Source organism: Prenolepis imparis, unplaced genomic scaffold (assembly GCF_030444845.1).
Source record: "Prenolepis imparis isolate NDT839.2.m4 unplaced genomic scaffold, iyPreImpa1.0 SCAF_1, whole genome shotgun sequence".
NCBI lineage: Eukaryota > Metazoa > Arthropoda > Insecta > Hymenoptera > Formicidae > Prenolepis > Prenolepis imparis.
Window position 1 is genome coordinate 5,557,723 of NW_028141159.1, and position 16,499 is coordinate 5,574,221.

Below are 16,499 nucleotides of genomic sequence, written 5' to 3' on the forward strand. Positions count from 1 at the left end.
AACGAGGGTAACGGGGGTTAAAAGTAAAAAAGAGAGAGAGAGAAAGAGACGGAGGATTGAAAAAGTAGGCAAAGCGGTAGTAGACGAAACGCAGGTAGGGAGGAGACGACGAGCAAGGGGGTGGGTTTGCCGTCTGCGCGGGGGGTGGTTAGTGGCATCCCGGCTCGCATTCCAAGCAGACTCGGTGAACCGGGTTCATTATTTTCTCGTTATAAGTTTCTACAACTCCGGCTTGTTGTCGTAATGCTGTTAACGCGGACGCGCCGCGAATTGTTAAAGAGGCGAACGATCGGCGCACACGTACATATATACCCGGCGGGCTTCCTTGAGCCGCGCGTCACGCGCCACCTTCTTCGTCACCGCCGCCGATCCCCGTTACATCCCGACGACGAGTCGTTTCTTTTCCTCGTGGCTTCGTTTATTAACCTCTATACGTTCCCCGATACCTTCCGAATCCTTTGGCCCCGAAGCTAAAGTGGTGTTCCCGATGTTTGCGCGATCTGCATTCCGGTTTCACAGATTTCGTTCTCTAGCTTAATATCACTTCATTATGTTCTTTACAGCGACATTTTTTCCTTGCGTATGAAAAACAAAGTTCTGAAGTGCGAAATATTTTACAGCTAAACATGTCTTGTATAGTTTCTTTGATGTAAACTTTCCGAGATATCGACACTGTCAGATTTTCTTACATTATTTCAAATTACTGCATATATCAAAGTTTAGTCATTTCATTATCAGTTATTAAACTTTATCCATTGATACTTTTTTCAAATTATTTTTATACACATCACAGTCCTTTCCAACATAAAAATGATATTTTCTATATTAGATATGTTTAAATCTCCGACACGTAATAATTAAACACATATAATGCGCCATTCAACTAATTTTTACGAAAAAAGTTGATACCAGAAACGTATCGGTTTGCGTTTCATTTATTTATAGGGTATTATCTGTATTCTTTGTATAGAAGGCAAAATAAAACAAGGAAAATAAATTGTCATTGAACGAACGATTTTCAAAGCTATGATTGTGCAGACTCCGCGACCACTAATTTTGTATTTCTGTTTTTTTGTTCCATTGAAGCAAAAAATATGATTGGAATAATGCGCACCTCTTGTACAACGAGTATTTGTTTTAAAACGAGAAAATTATAATCGAAAAATATACTCTCGCATGCTAATTATTCGCGTGCGTACTTTTTGTATTAATTTTTCTTATCTCTTTTCATTCATACATCTCTTATCAGTTTCATATATTGACAAATATATATATTTCATCTAAAACAGTGAAAGTCGAAATACGATAATTATTGTCGCATTAGATATTCTACTTGCACAAGAGTGAAATTACGTTAATGAATTAGAGTGATAATTATATTGTTATGTTAATGCTATATTATATGCATATATTATAATAATTAATTTGCATAATTATTATGCAAATAAAAGTCTAAAAAGATACGAATGTGTGTGCATGTGTTCACAGAAAAAAGAAAATATTGTTATTCTCTAAAGTTATCCTCTCTCTAGAGAGGAAAAGAAAGAAAGAGAGAGATAGAGAAAAATATATAACAGATAATTTTATATACATAGTGTTTTATTATCGCTATATGTAAGAATATTTAAAATTTCATCTCTTTCTAAAAAAAGGCATGTTAAGTCAATTCTCACAAGTATTGTTGCCTCTTCTCCGCGATGCTGATTGGCTGCCTCGATTCGCGTTGTGCGTTATATTCGTAGCATCGAGAGACTGTCATCGCGAGGGTTAGCAGTTTGACAGTTTGTTCAAAATAAAATTAAATACAATAATATAATGTTTTAAATAATATTTTATAAAACTTTAAACTCAATTAATATTTTTGAGTTATCAGCTGATTTCTGTCAAAAAATATTAATCGTGCATACAATATATTTACAACACATTACTATTTTAATTTTTCATCATATTATTATTTTAAAATTTAATTAGCAAATTAACGCTTTATTAATATTTTTTGACAGAAATCAGCTGATAACTATCAAAAATATTAATTGAGTTCAAAGTATATTATAACATATTATTTAAAACATATTATTTTATTTTATTTTATTTTGAACAAACTGTTAAACTACTAACCCTCGCGATGACAGTCTCTCGATGCTACGAATATAACGTATAATGCGAATCGAAACAGTTAATCAGCATCGGAAAAGATGCAACAATACTTGCAAGAATCGACTTAACGTGCTTTTTTTTAGAAAAGGATGTTATAATATTTTTAATTCGATTAATATTTTTGACATTATCAGAGCTGATTTTTGTCAAAAAATATTAATCGCAGATAAGATATTATAACATATTATTTATTACTTTAATATTTTCAACATATTATACACCCCCATTATCGCTATAAAAATGTTATAAAATAAACAATTTCTCACTCACCGATACGTAGAATAGCGGAGTTGTAGTACACAGTACGTTGATCTGTAAACAAAATATTCATATTATGTAAATATACATATGTGAATATCTCATAAACAATGCAGTTTAGAAAAAATGTTTTATTTTACATACCTCACAGTTGCCCCGATGTCGCCCGATGCCTCCCCGGGCCTCTTCCTCCTCTCTGGTCCATGGTAGCACTCACGACACTCGCGAAAATACGAATAATTACGATTGCCCGACACTTTACACGGCACTCCCGACGCGCGAAACTTTACACGGCACTCCCGACACGACGCGTGAATCGCACTGTGTATCGCAATGCTATCTGTAACAAATAAAATACATACATATATTAGAATAATCTTATTATTTCGCATTATAACATATACAATATAAATATGTAAGCTAGAATTAACGATAGATATATCCACGGATCGCAACACATTCGCGCACGCGAAAACAGATTAAGTTGGGTTATGTTGGCAAGAGATTTTGCATCGAATTTTTCGCGAAATATGCGTTTCGAACAATTACGACTACATATTAACGTTGAAATTATGATATGCGATTGATAAATATTACAATACAAAGGTTAGAAATCGTTTCTAACGATTATGCTTACTAATTAATCACAGCGGACGCAGCTCGAACTGCCTGATACTCGCGGCGTTTCGGTAATATGGCCGAAGCTACAAACATCGGCAACTTCACTCTAATAACGCGCGTGCGATACTATATACATGACTTAATATTAATAATTAATTAAAACTCGAAGGAGATTCGTTCGAAAAGATATATAGCTTTAGAAAGAAAAAATATTAATCGAGAATAAGGTATTGTAACATATTATTTACAACATATTACTATTTTATAACTTTTACTATATTATTATTTTAAAATTTAATTAGCAAATTATAACATACACAATATAAATATAAATAGATAAGCTAGAATATTTAATTAGCAAATTTTATTAATATTTTTTGACAGAAAAATCAGCTGATTAAGAGACATTGAGAGAGAGAATGTCTCTTTCTCCGCAATAATATTTTCTCTCTCGTATTCATAGAAATGTTTTCGAGATGTCTTGTGTGTTTGAAGCTTGATTATTGTAAAAAATAATTAATTTATTATATAATTAATTTGTTGTATAATAATTAATTTGGGTAATTTGTCAGTGTATCTACCGAGCAATCACAAACGTCTGATTAATGTCTTATATTACTACTGAAAAAAAAAATTAATTGAAGCTCTACATGACATATATGATTAAAGCGTCAATTTACTAATTAATTTTTAAAATAATGTTATAAAAATTAAAATAATATAATATGTATTAAATAATAAGTTATATAATACTTTAAACTCGATTAATATTTTTGACAGTTATCAGCTGATTTCTGTCAAAAAATCAAGAATAAGATATTATAACATATTATTTACAACATATTACTATTTTAATTTTTTAACATATTATTATTTAAAAATTTAATTAGCACATTAACGCTCTAATCAGCTAATTTCTGTGAAAAAATTAATCGAGTTTAAACAAACTTTATATTTTTTTTTTTAAATATTTTTTTAACATAAAACCGAAGAATGACGCGCGCGTAGCGCGCGTTTGTGTTATTCTAGTATATATAAAAATAGAGTAAAACTTCCCACAAAACATCAATATATACGGCGCTATAAGTCTACTGGATTATAGTAAATTCCTTTGCTTCTATTTGTTTTTCTTTTCGAAATATATTATTTCGGAATGTACTTATATATTAAGAAGAATATCTGCAGGAGTGTTGTCACAAAGAGACAAAATGTTTGTGTTTCGTAATAGATGGATTTCGAGATTGCACATATTGAGCTATTTCTATAGTTGCTTAACTATTTAAATGCTTTTTCTGTCCACATAATTAAAAAATTAATGCGCAAGTATAATATAATGCGAACTAATTTTATAATGCGAAATAGTTCAGTTTTGTATGCAAGTTAAATTTTGAATTAAGAATATCATAGTCAATTTTATTTTTTATTTATCTTGTTTCTAAAATCAACTTTTTGTTAACTAACTGCGTGCGAGCAGTAACAGTTCCATATCAAGCTATCAGTAACAGTTCCATATTGACATAGAAATTGATTAAATAAACCTTATAAATTATAAAACATTCGTAATATAAATTTATCGTAAAAATATGAATTAAAATAATAATGAATTGTGTGTTCAATAGTTTAGTCGAAAAATCGACTATTACTCTTTCTTCGCTACTCCGAGATTGAGCAATCATATTTTTGATATTATAAAAAAGAGCAACACTCTGAACAATTTAATAAAAAATTTGGCTTATAAATCATAAAGAAATACTGATATATATTCTATATAAAATCGATAACAAAATGAAAAAATTAAAATAGCATTTAACTGTTACTCCAAACAAAGATGCATACATCGTTAACGATAAAAAGATAATAAAAAATTCCGAATAATCTGTCCATAAAATTCAGTTTTTGTTAATAATAGTAATCTGATCTGTAAATTATAAAAATCTTGATCAAAAAAAGTAGAATTTGTTATCTGCGAAAAATATATCAAAGAAATCACGATCACAGATTTATTTCTTACAAAAATTATCGCGAATATTGCAAGATTATCACGAGCCAGGACACTTGATGATTTTATGTCTTTTTCGGTAAGTAAAATTTGGATCTCTCAATAACTAACAATAAAATAAATATTCTCTAGATTGAAAATAAATTCTAAAATTATACAAAAACTTCATATTTAGTTCAAGCAAACTTTGATTTTAATAAATTATGTTATAAAAATATCAAAATATTACACATTTTTTAGTAGAAAGAAATTGAAATCAAATTTGATTATAAAACATTTCAAATCATTAAAAAAATTTTAAGAACAAAATTTTTAATTAATAATTAATTATCTAAAAAAACCAATTATTAAATAAAATTATTGCTCTCTCTTAAATTTTATTGAGGTTTGAAACTTTTTTAAAGAGCATTCTTGGAGTACATAACTGTTTTATACGAAATTATTTTCAGTATATATATTTAAATATTGTATTATGTTTTTGCCAATTTTTTCCATGGCCAAACATTTGCAAAATTGTTTTGTTTCTAGAGTGAGTCATTTCACAATAACATAATATTATTATAATTTAATTATTTAATATATAACAGAAATAATCGACAGAAAATTTTAATCCTAATCATGAATATGTAAATGTACTACATAAACAAAAAAAACGAGAATATTTAATACTTTTATTTGCTTGGCATATATTTTTTAGTTTTTTTTTCTTTTTTAAAGAAAATTATGTATTTCATTGTTCTAATTAAAAAGTTAATATATAATTTCTTAAATCTTTTTTTTATATAAAATTAACATATAATTTCTTGACTCTTTTTTTGAAATTGTGCTCTAGTTAATTTCTGGTGATTAATTTAATGTTATATATGTATACATGCATTACACTCACCGATACGATATGCGCAGCACGGAGCTCTATAATACAAAGCGTTGATCTATAACATATAAAAAACACAAATTATATGTATACAAAATAGTTTCCAAAATAATTGGTATTTGAAAAAGTTAATAATGCGCAATAAAACTTTTATTTATATCGTAAAATATCTTTAATAAAATTACGTAATAAAAATTATTAAATTTTTAAATTATTTTTTAGATCTAAATTTATATACATACAATATAATAAAATTTAATTTTTTAAAAGTAAGTTAAATAATAATAAATTGTATAAACAATGTTAAAATTATACATAAATATATATATATAATAAATTTTTTCATTATTAATTATCTAATTATAATAAAATTTTAATGTAATTATTTTTTTATTTTTTTGTGAATTACTTTAAATATTCATATTTATTTTTTTTCTCAAATTATTTTTTTTTAATTTTATTCCAAATTTATTCTTAATATTGACTTATTTTCAACTTTATTTTAATATAAAATTTAAATAAATTTGAATAAATTATATATATAATTATATATTTATTTATATATTAATATAATTTATTTCTATATATTATTTATAAATATTTGTTTTTATATTATATAAGTTTGTTTTAATTATAATCTGCTTACCGCATGGTTGCTCTACCGTTGTCCGATGCCTCCCCGGGCCTTCTCTTCCTCTTTTGTTCGTACTTATAGCGTCTTCTTGGCACCTTCACACGCACAAGCTCACGAATATACGATCATGTGCGCGCATTAATTAGCAAAATAAAATAATCGCACGACAATTTGAACGACACTCCCGACGTAAGTACGTTAATCGTACGCGACTCTCTAACCTAATCGTGCGCGAATCTATACGGCACTTCCGATTTTAATCGCGCGATACTTTGTGCGGAACTCCCGACATTAATCGTACGTGACTTTTCATACTTCGACACTCCCGCTTTTAATCGTACGCATATTTGCGCTTTTCTTAATTATGTACGACGCATATTTGAGAGAACAGCACGCGACAATTATAATTATACGAAGCTACGATCCGCGCGACTCGACGCACAACATTCACGCGGGAAGTCGTCGCAGTGATGCCAACTGTCTAATTGGAAAATATCAGTCTCGCGATTAATCGCTCATTGAAAAGATCGTTTAACATAGAGAGAGCGCTTTACTTGGCGTGACAAGTGCTTCGAACAATATTTTGATCGACCAATCAGAAGAAAGAAACATTTTCCTCTTGCTTCAGAGCGATATTTTTTTAATTGGGACAAGAGAAAAGTATATTTGTCTCAATTAAAGAAAAAACCGCTCTGAAGCAAGAGAAAAATGTTTCTTTCTTCTGATTGGTCGATCAAAATATTGTTCGAAGCACTTGTCGCGCCGAGTAAAGCGCTCTATGTTAATCGATCTTTTCAATGATCGATTAATCGCTAGACTGATATTTTCCAATTAGACAGTTGGCATCACTGCGACGACTTCCCGCGTGAATGTTGTGCGTCGCGTCGTAGGTTCGTATAGTTATAATTGTCGCGTGCTGTTCTCTCAAATATGCGTCGTACATAATTAAGAAAAATGCAAATAATATGCGTACGATTAAAAGCGGAAGTGTCGAAGTATGAAAAGTCATGTACGATTAATGTCGGGAGTTCCGCACAAAGTATCGCGCGATTAAAATCGGAAGTGCCGTATAGATTCGCGTACGATTAGGTTAGAGAGTCGCGTACGATTAACGTACTTACGTCGGGAGTGTCGTTCAAATTGTCGTGTGATTATTTTATTTTGCTAATTAATGCGCGCACGTGATCGTATTTTCGTGAGCGTGTGAAGGTGCCAAGAAGACGCTATAAGTACGAACAAAAGAGGAAGAGAAGGCCCTGGAGGCATCGGGCAACGGTGGAGCAACCATGCGGTAAGCAGATTATAATTAAAACAAATTTATATAATATTTATAAATAATACATAGAAATAAATTATATTAATATACATATAAATAAATATATAATTATATATATAATTTATATAAATTTATTCAAATTTATTTAAATTTTATATTAAAATAAAATTGAAAATAAATCAATATTAAGAATAAGTTTGAAATAAAATTTTAAAAAATAATTTGAGGAAAAAAATAAATATGAATATTTGAAGTAATTTACAAAATAAAATAAAATAAAAAAAGTTATTATATTAAAACTTTATTATAATTAGATAATTAATAATAAAAAAGTTTATTTTATATATATATATATATATATATATATATTTATGTATAATTTTAACATTGTTTATACGATTTGTTATTGTTTAACTTACTTTTTAAAAATTAAATTTTATTATATTGTACATAAATTTTTAGATCTAAAAAATAATTAAAAAGTTTAAAAATTTTTATGACGTAATTTTATTAAAGATATTTTACGGTATGAATAAAAGTTTCATTGCGTATTATTGACTTTTTCAAATATTAATTATATTGAAAACTATTTTGTATACATATAATTTGTGTTTTTTATATGTTATAGATCAACGCTTTGTATTATAGAGCTGCGCTGCTGCGCATATCGTATCGGTGAGTGTAATGCATAATGCATGTATACATATATAACATTATCTGTATAGATTAATCACCAGAAATTAACTAGAGCACAATTTCAAAAAATGAGTTAAGAAATTATATGTTAATTTTATATAAAAAAAGATTTAAGAAATTATAATAACTTTTTAATTAGAGCAATAAATTACATAATTTTTTTCAAAAAAGAAATAAAACTAAAAAAATATATGCCAAGCAAATAAAAGTGTTAAATATTCTCTTTCTTTTTTTTTTCTTTTTGTTTATGTAGTACATTTACATATTCACGATTAAAACTTTCTGTCAATTAATTATGTTTTATATATTAAATTATAATATTGTGTTATTGTGAAATAATTTACTCTAGAAACAAAACAATTTCGCAAATGTTTGGTGATGGAAAAAATTCGCAAAAACATAATACAATATTTAAATATATGTATATGTATACTGAAAATGATTTCATATGAAACAGTTATGTACTCCAAGAATGCTTTTTAAAAAAGTTTCAAACCTCAATAAAATTTAAGAGAGAGCAATAATTTTATTTAATAATTAGTTTTTTAGATAATTAATTATTAATTAAAAATTTTGTTCTTAAAATGTTATCAATTTTATCTCGAATATATATCTGTAAAAATTAATGCTCAAATATAATATAATGCAAACTAGTTCTATAATACAAAATAGTTTAGTTTTGTATGCAAGTTAAATTTTGAATTAAGAATATCATGTTTTAATTTTATTTTTTATTTATCTTGTTTCTAAAATCAACTTTTTGTTAACTAACTGCGTGCGATCAATAACAGATCTATATATTACACTGACAAAATTGATCAAATAAACATTACAAATTATAAAACATTTATAATATAAAATCGTAAAAGTATGAATTAAAATAATGAATTGTGTGTTTAACAGTTTAGTAACGAAAAATCAGCATGATATATTTAATTGAATATTTAACTTGCATACAAACCTGAACTATTTCTTTGTATTATAGTTTGCATTATATTATACTTACGCATTAATTTTTTAATTATGCGGACAGAAAAAGCAATTAAACAACTATAAAATTAGTTCAATATGTTCAATCTCGAAATCCATCTATTAACATAAACACAAACATTTTGTCTCTTTGTGACAAAACTGCTTTCGCTGCAAATATTCTTCTTGATATATATATATATTAATTTATTTATTTATTCATTCATTAAAAGAGAATATAGATTATATTGTTTCAATAATTCCCTCATCCTATAGAATCTCTAAATAAAATGCATTATTACAGCATTTATGGCTTTTATCAGCATAAATAATTGAGTGCGTAAATAATTAAGCTCGCACTTGTTCATAAAATTGCCGAAACATTTTAACACAAATACATTATATTTAAATTGTAATTGCTTTCAAGTGATGACGTAGATTTATTTAGAAAAACCTTTTTAAATACTTTCGAAACGTGTTGCTATTTAGATGCAACTTTAAAAGCCTTCTAATAAGACTATATGCACCTCAAAGAAACAAGCAATCGTCCGTATATTGTCCCATCGGATAATTATCGTTCGCTATTCCTGTCATAATGAACTTGACTTGATGAACACCGGCCACGCGTTTATCCTCCTTCGCAAGTTTAATAATAATTATCTTAAAAAATGCGATTATATTACGGAAGAACGCAACTGAAAGGAGCTTTAAATACTTACATATTTGTTTTTAACGGAGACATCCGCCACCTCCAGTTAAGTTGATGTCCTTCAACTTTTTCCCCGCAAGATTTTCCCGAACAAAACTTCATATTTCCTGGAAATATAAAGATATAAAGAAGATGTAAGTAATGAGATTTTTATTAAGATTTCGACATCAATCAAACAAGAAGTATCGCGTTCTAATGAAAACCGCGAAAGATAACCAAAGTTTCCACGAGTCGATAAACGAACTTCATTTAACTTGTGTTTTCAGAATTAACGGTTTGCCTTACTTTTAAAGTGCTTTATTAGCTGCACTGACAATGCTCTCGTCGCTCTATTTCTCTTTAATTCCATTTAATTAATTTAACATAAAACGTAACTTAATTTATCCAAGAAGATCTAGTTTAATCAGTAAGATATAAAATACCAGAGAATACTGATAAATTAAAATGTAATATTCGTTGTTGGAGGCAAAATAATTTTGTAATTAGGACTATAGCAATGACCATAAAAAAATATATTTGACAATGATAAACAGATTATACATGAGATAATCTTATAAAAATAGGCCCTCTTTCTCTCTCTCTAATATGTGTATATATATAGTATGTATATAAGAAATACATAAAATATAAAATACTTTATATAAGATATTAAAAAGATGCTAAAATAGCATGACATTCTTGAGCGATATGTATACACAACCTACTTCCCTTAAGTAGCTGCGCACGTCAACCTCTTTTCCAACCTGCATAATCTTGATTCACCTACCCATTGCTCTTTTCAAGTTTTCCCTCTCCCTCCTTGCGTTTATTAATAAACGACCGGGCGCTTCTTCGTGTGCCATCCTCTTATCGAGAGAATCGAGTCAGGCGCGACTTGTCGAGAGAAACTTGTGATACTCACCTCATCGTCTCTTTACGACGCCCTACGGGATAATCGAGGAGCTACCCGGATTTGATATAGCCTTTCTTTTTTTCTTATCGGACGCGGAAAGATATTATATGATTTAGAAGGAGCGACATATCCTCTTATGTTCGGAACCTTTTCTTCGACAAGCAATGCTATTCATATAGCGAAAAACCTTCACATTCTTGAATTTGATTCTCGATATTTCCGATATCTCACGTAGGTGACTTAATATTTTAAGAGAATATTTTGCAAAGAAAATTATATTTCCAACATATTTAAATATCAATCTTCCTAAATATAATTAGATTATATGTGAAAATTATCGAGAGATCATGGAGATCTATTTACTATGTATAATTAACGTGTCAAATTGAACGATGTCGAACATTTTCGCATATATATATTCGACGATACGATCTCGATAGTATAATCAAGATTGTGCGGCCAAAGTAAATTATGAAAATTTACCTGTAAATCCCGCGCGAGATCATTACATTCATACGTTATACATCGTTGCGTTTTACACTGTAACATTATAGACGTTATGGGAATTATAAGCGGAGTCGATGAGCAGGGTTTATCACGACCAGACCGTCCGACGAGCTCGTAAAGTCGAGTGCAGGTAATACCGGCGATAAAACGTGGTTGTGTACATCCATCGCGATTAAAGCACATCCGCCGCAATATATATTAAGCAATCTCACTTTATCCAAGCGTTGTTAATACGCGCTAAATGCCGCGATTGCGTATATGTAAAATAAAAAAAACAAAAATTGCACATTCACGAGAGTGACGATAGCTGCTTTTTTCGATGGATTCGAGTTAATCCACGATTGCTTCGGGATTAAAGAGAAATTGGCGGATGTATCATTGTTGGCTATCGTTCTTATAAAAGTGGATGAATGTATTTATATTTAAACATCGATATTTTATTACATAATTGATGCGAGAACGAGAAGCACGAGATATTATCGGGTGGAGGGAGAGAGAGGAATGTTTCCGCCATAATTAATACACTCGTAGCGAAATCGATTTGATAATCCGCGGTCCCTGAGCGATCGCGCGGTAGCCGCGAGAGAACGTAACCAGTCGTCAGACGTCAAAAGCAAAGCGCAATTATCATCAGAAAGCCTTCCCTCCCTGGCAGCATCTGCCACGATATTGCGCCGAGCCGGATGTAGCTTTTCTACTGGGTGTGTCTGATCAATCGCGCTTCTTTCCACTGACCAAAGTACGCGCGCAATTCTTCTCGAAACAATAATGTTCCTTCGATCGTAATCCAATTAAAAAAGTGCGATACCCCACGATAATACAAGAAAGCATAAACAAATAAATAAACACAATATTTTAACGCTCTAACAATATATAATTATTAATTTTTTTTATTTAGATAAAAGTACAACTAAAAATATGTGAATGTAAATTATGCGTAAATATTATAAAACAGCAAGCAAATAATTTATGCAACAAATAATACATGATGTAAATTTTTGCGTTTTCGTTATTTGACGTTCTCGAAAACTGTCAAAGTCGCGATCTTTCGATATTCTTCTTTAGCTGTTTGCCCCGCATGAAACTTTAATTGTACTGGCTACGGACACCCTGTACCTGCGGATACGCTTTCTGTAATGCAACGCGTACAATATACACGGTGTGCGAGCCACGTCCATACACGTAGACAACCCAACGCGATGTACAACGGTGTCTACGGTTTAAACTTGTCAGCGGCAGATATTGCCGCTCCGGAGAGAGAGAGCCGGCCGTTCTTCATCCGATAAATAAACTTCGTGCTTGCTTTACATCGTTGAACGCAGAGTCGTCTACATTAGCCTTACTACGCACTTGTATTTTTTTATTTCATACATCGAGACCGCTGCCAAAGAATTTCGCTCGAAATTACGATAGATAGAACAACGTGAATAATCAATCACTTAATTAGCAGTTACAAGTCGAGCTACTTTTAACAGAGCAATCTTTAATATCTGCTTGACATTGTAATCATAACTACATTGGATTCTTTTTTTTTTGTATAAATATAAATATCTAAAAAATAAATACGAGAATTAATCAAATATAGTTTGAGATCATATGTTGTGTATAATATGATTTTACTTTGTTTGGATACACAAAAAGAAATATGAATTATTATCATTCTGCAGCAGTTTGCATGAGAGATACTTGCGATCTAAAATGTAATAGTTTTTAGCAAAAATTGGTTACACTAAGATTACACAAAAGAAAGAGCACAAAGATAGAAACTCTGTTGAATATTCAAATGGAATTCAAGTTCCTTATATTAATAATCCACCTGATATCTTTTTCACTAAAATTTCATGATACGTTTTCTCGCTCAGTTTACCTACTTGTTCTAACTAATAATAAAAGAAACAACAGTGAACAAAGGACAAGAATACCCGACGGTTTCTCCAGCTGATAACGCGGCGATGTAAGCGTCGGATGTCGCACGATGGTACCGCATGCATGCATAATTGTAAGATACGGAAGTGGCCCAGCTAATGTCTAAACTCCGACGAAAAGTCGAAATATTCCCAGCACGGCGAGAGACCGAGAAAGAGACTCGCCCGGCGAGAAGCTTTCGTATATAGTGAGGTCGAAAGCGCGGCAAAGAGGAGAATCCCGTAGGCGTTGCGCCGGTGTCCCGCGGGAAGAATGAGCGCGTTAACTTTCGATGTGGAGCAATTTAAGTTTGTAACAAGCGTGGCGTGCGACCGCGAGATCGCGAGATAGAGAGACCGCAGAATAAGAGAGAGAGACAGGGGGTAAGGAAGGTGGAAAGAAGGAGCGAGACGGAGAGAAGGACGGATTGACCGTAGCAAGGGTGGCGGCGCAACTTTCCTCATGAATTAATTTCGCGACGGAATCGTTTGTATACTACATTAACTTTTAATTTGCTAAACGCCTCTCTCTCGTCCCCGTCGTCCCCGCGCGGTATTTATATATCGATCTCTTCATCCATTCACCCTCTTCCGTCTCCACCCTCTTTGCTCTCGCTCTCTTCCCTCTTCCCCCTTAACACGCGTTACATTAATGGACCGCCGCGGGAACGCGGTTGTCCCTGACGGCGGGCTTATTGCCTCTTTCGTCTCTTCGCGAGTGCTCCTTCTATTTCTTATACCATAAGGTATACCTCGCCCTTCCTTCCGGTGGCTTGAAGCCACTCCCGGACATACTTCCGGATCGTCCGCTCTGGGCTTTCCGGAAATTTAACAAGATCCAGGAACGTATTTAGATATCATTTTGTCCTGAGGGAAAGAAAGTGTTGATACGATTGTGTGCTCTTCTTTAAATATAATATACATAAAGATATGATTGCAAAATATATTATTCTTATTTTAATTCACTTTCATAACGCGCTTATGTACATACATATATTATTGAAAAGTTTTCAACATCAACAATTTTCCTACGTTTCATAAAATATCCAAGATAGAAAATTTTTAGTCGTGTCTCCCTTCTGTAATCTTGATTACAGAACAAGTCTTATTTACAATTGTGCAAACAAGACTTTCCTTTGAATTATAAGTATCTCCCATTTTTCGTCCTTTACTGCATCTAGTAATCTTAACGTCTCTCGCAAGTTTACCGTCGAAATAACACAAACAAAGTGCGAACGTGGCTTATTTGCCGAGCTAATAAGTCTCGAAAGGGAGTGAACGCCCTTGAAGCCGTTGCGCAAATATTACTGGCGAGGGGCGCGATGTTCTGAAGGCGTATAAAAAATTTCTAGCTCGGTATTCTCTCCGCCCTACATTCAGAAAAGAAGGGGAGGGAACGATATCGAGTCGATATCGAAAGAAAAGGGTCGACGATACTACGGTATAATACAAGGAAGAGACTCGTTTTCGTAATAAAATCACTTGTTGGATTTCCGGCGATCTTACAGTCGAGCTTCTGATTTATGTTTTTGAACCGTCTTCACGCGCTCCGGAAACGGTATAGAACGGAAAAAGCGGAAAATATATTGCCGCCTTTTTCCCCAACTATACCGTATTGGATGCGCGGCACGTCACTTTGAAACTTTTGCCTATTCACTCTCATAACTTTCGGACGCACGCACAGCATTTTTGTATGAGTAATAAATCGAATTCTTCGGAAAACTAACGTTCATTTTTCCTCTACTTTATAAATTCGAAATTAAAATATTTTATTATAATAATAAAAGTAAATGTTTCTAACTAATTCCATACTACATATATTATTTTTTAATCTTTAAAACGCAGAAGTTATAAAATTCACATTTACTTTCATAACTTCTTTCTCTTGAAAATTCAATTATACATATAATATATTAATTTAATAAAAAACTAATTAATATATAATATATAAATAATATAAATTAATTATAATATATTAATATATTAATTTAATAAAAAAATTTGATGCAAAATACAATTATAATTTAAGGTATATACATATATTTTTACGTAAAAATTGATTTTCTATTTGTTCTTGAAAATTTATCATTAAAGTATTAAGCAGTTCGTCGTGCGGGAAATTTCATCTCGACCGAGGGTTGCGCAGCAAATGACGAAACGCGCCCCGGCCAAATCCGACGAAAGCGCATTATTCTTTCAGGGTCTCACGCGCGTCCAACAATGTCTGACCATAATTACGCGCATCCGCGACTCTGTTCCGTGTTCGTATACTTCGCGCGCACGCTTCCGCCGCCCGACAATTTCCGCTGCCCTCGTATAATTAACTCGAGCCAGAGCGCCCGTAATTCACCTCCCGTAATCCGTTTTTTAAATAACACGTAATATCTTCGCTGAGCCTCCCTTTCGGAATTATCGAACCTATCCTCACCCATCCTCCGCGCTTTTACGAGGCAGGGAAGGAGCGTAGAGAGAGAAGGAAGGATCGAAAAGGTCGGATTAAAACAATTACCGGCCGCAGAATGAGAAAAAGTGAAAGTTATAAAGCGTCGGCAACCCCTGCTAGGTTTTCCATCCCCCTTCTTTTTCATCCCGGTCCCACGTTTGACTATCCACAGCGTACGTGCGAGAGGTTGTTGCTTTATCTATCCACCCTCGTACGAATTGCTACCTCTCCTGGCGCGACGGCGCATCCCGCGCAAACCTCCCCGTTGCCGAGGGTCGCTTAGCGCGCAATATAACCGACCGCAATAGCATAACTATGATATATACGCACAATTTGGAGTAATTTCGTTAAAACAGAATAATGTTGGCCCGAGGAGATAACGCCGCTGATGTTAGCCGGGAAAGGAGAGTAGAGGTTCGTTTGCGCGGCTTCGTTGCATGCACAATGCACAATTCGCGATATATAGTACGACCCAAATATTCTACTCCGTGAAATGTCACGGACATGAGAGTAGATCGCGGTGAACCTAAAAGAGGTGCGAAATTTCTGGAGAAAGTTCT

The 16,499-nt window shown here is 31.8% G+C and overlaps 1 protein-coding gene across 2 annotated transcripts in view; it reads right to left on the bottom strand.

Moving 5' to 3' along the window:
* Positions 1-16,499, bottom strand: part of LOC145943463 (lachesin) — a 227,146-nt gene that overhangs the window by 165,335 nt on the left and 45,312 nt on the right. For both annotated transcript variants that reach the window (XM_083050998.1, XM_083050981.1), the window contains exons 2-4: positions 10,204-10,300; positions 2,560-2,755; positions 2,428-2,469 (exon numbers count right to left, since the gene is read on the bottom strand). The gene's annotated coding sequence lies outside the window, so the exon portion shown is untranslated. The remainder of the gene's footprint in view (positions 1-2,427; positions 2,470-2,559; positions 2,756-10,203; positions 10,301-16,499) is intronic.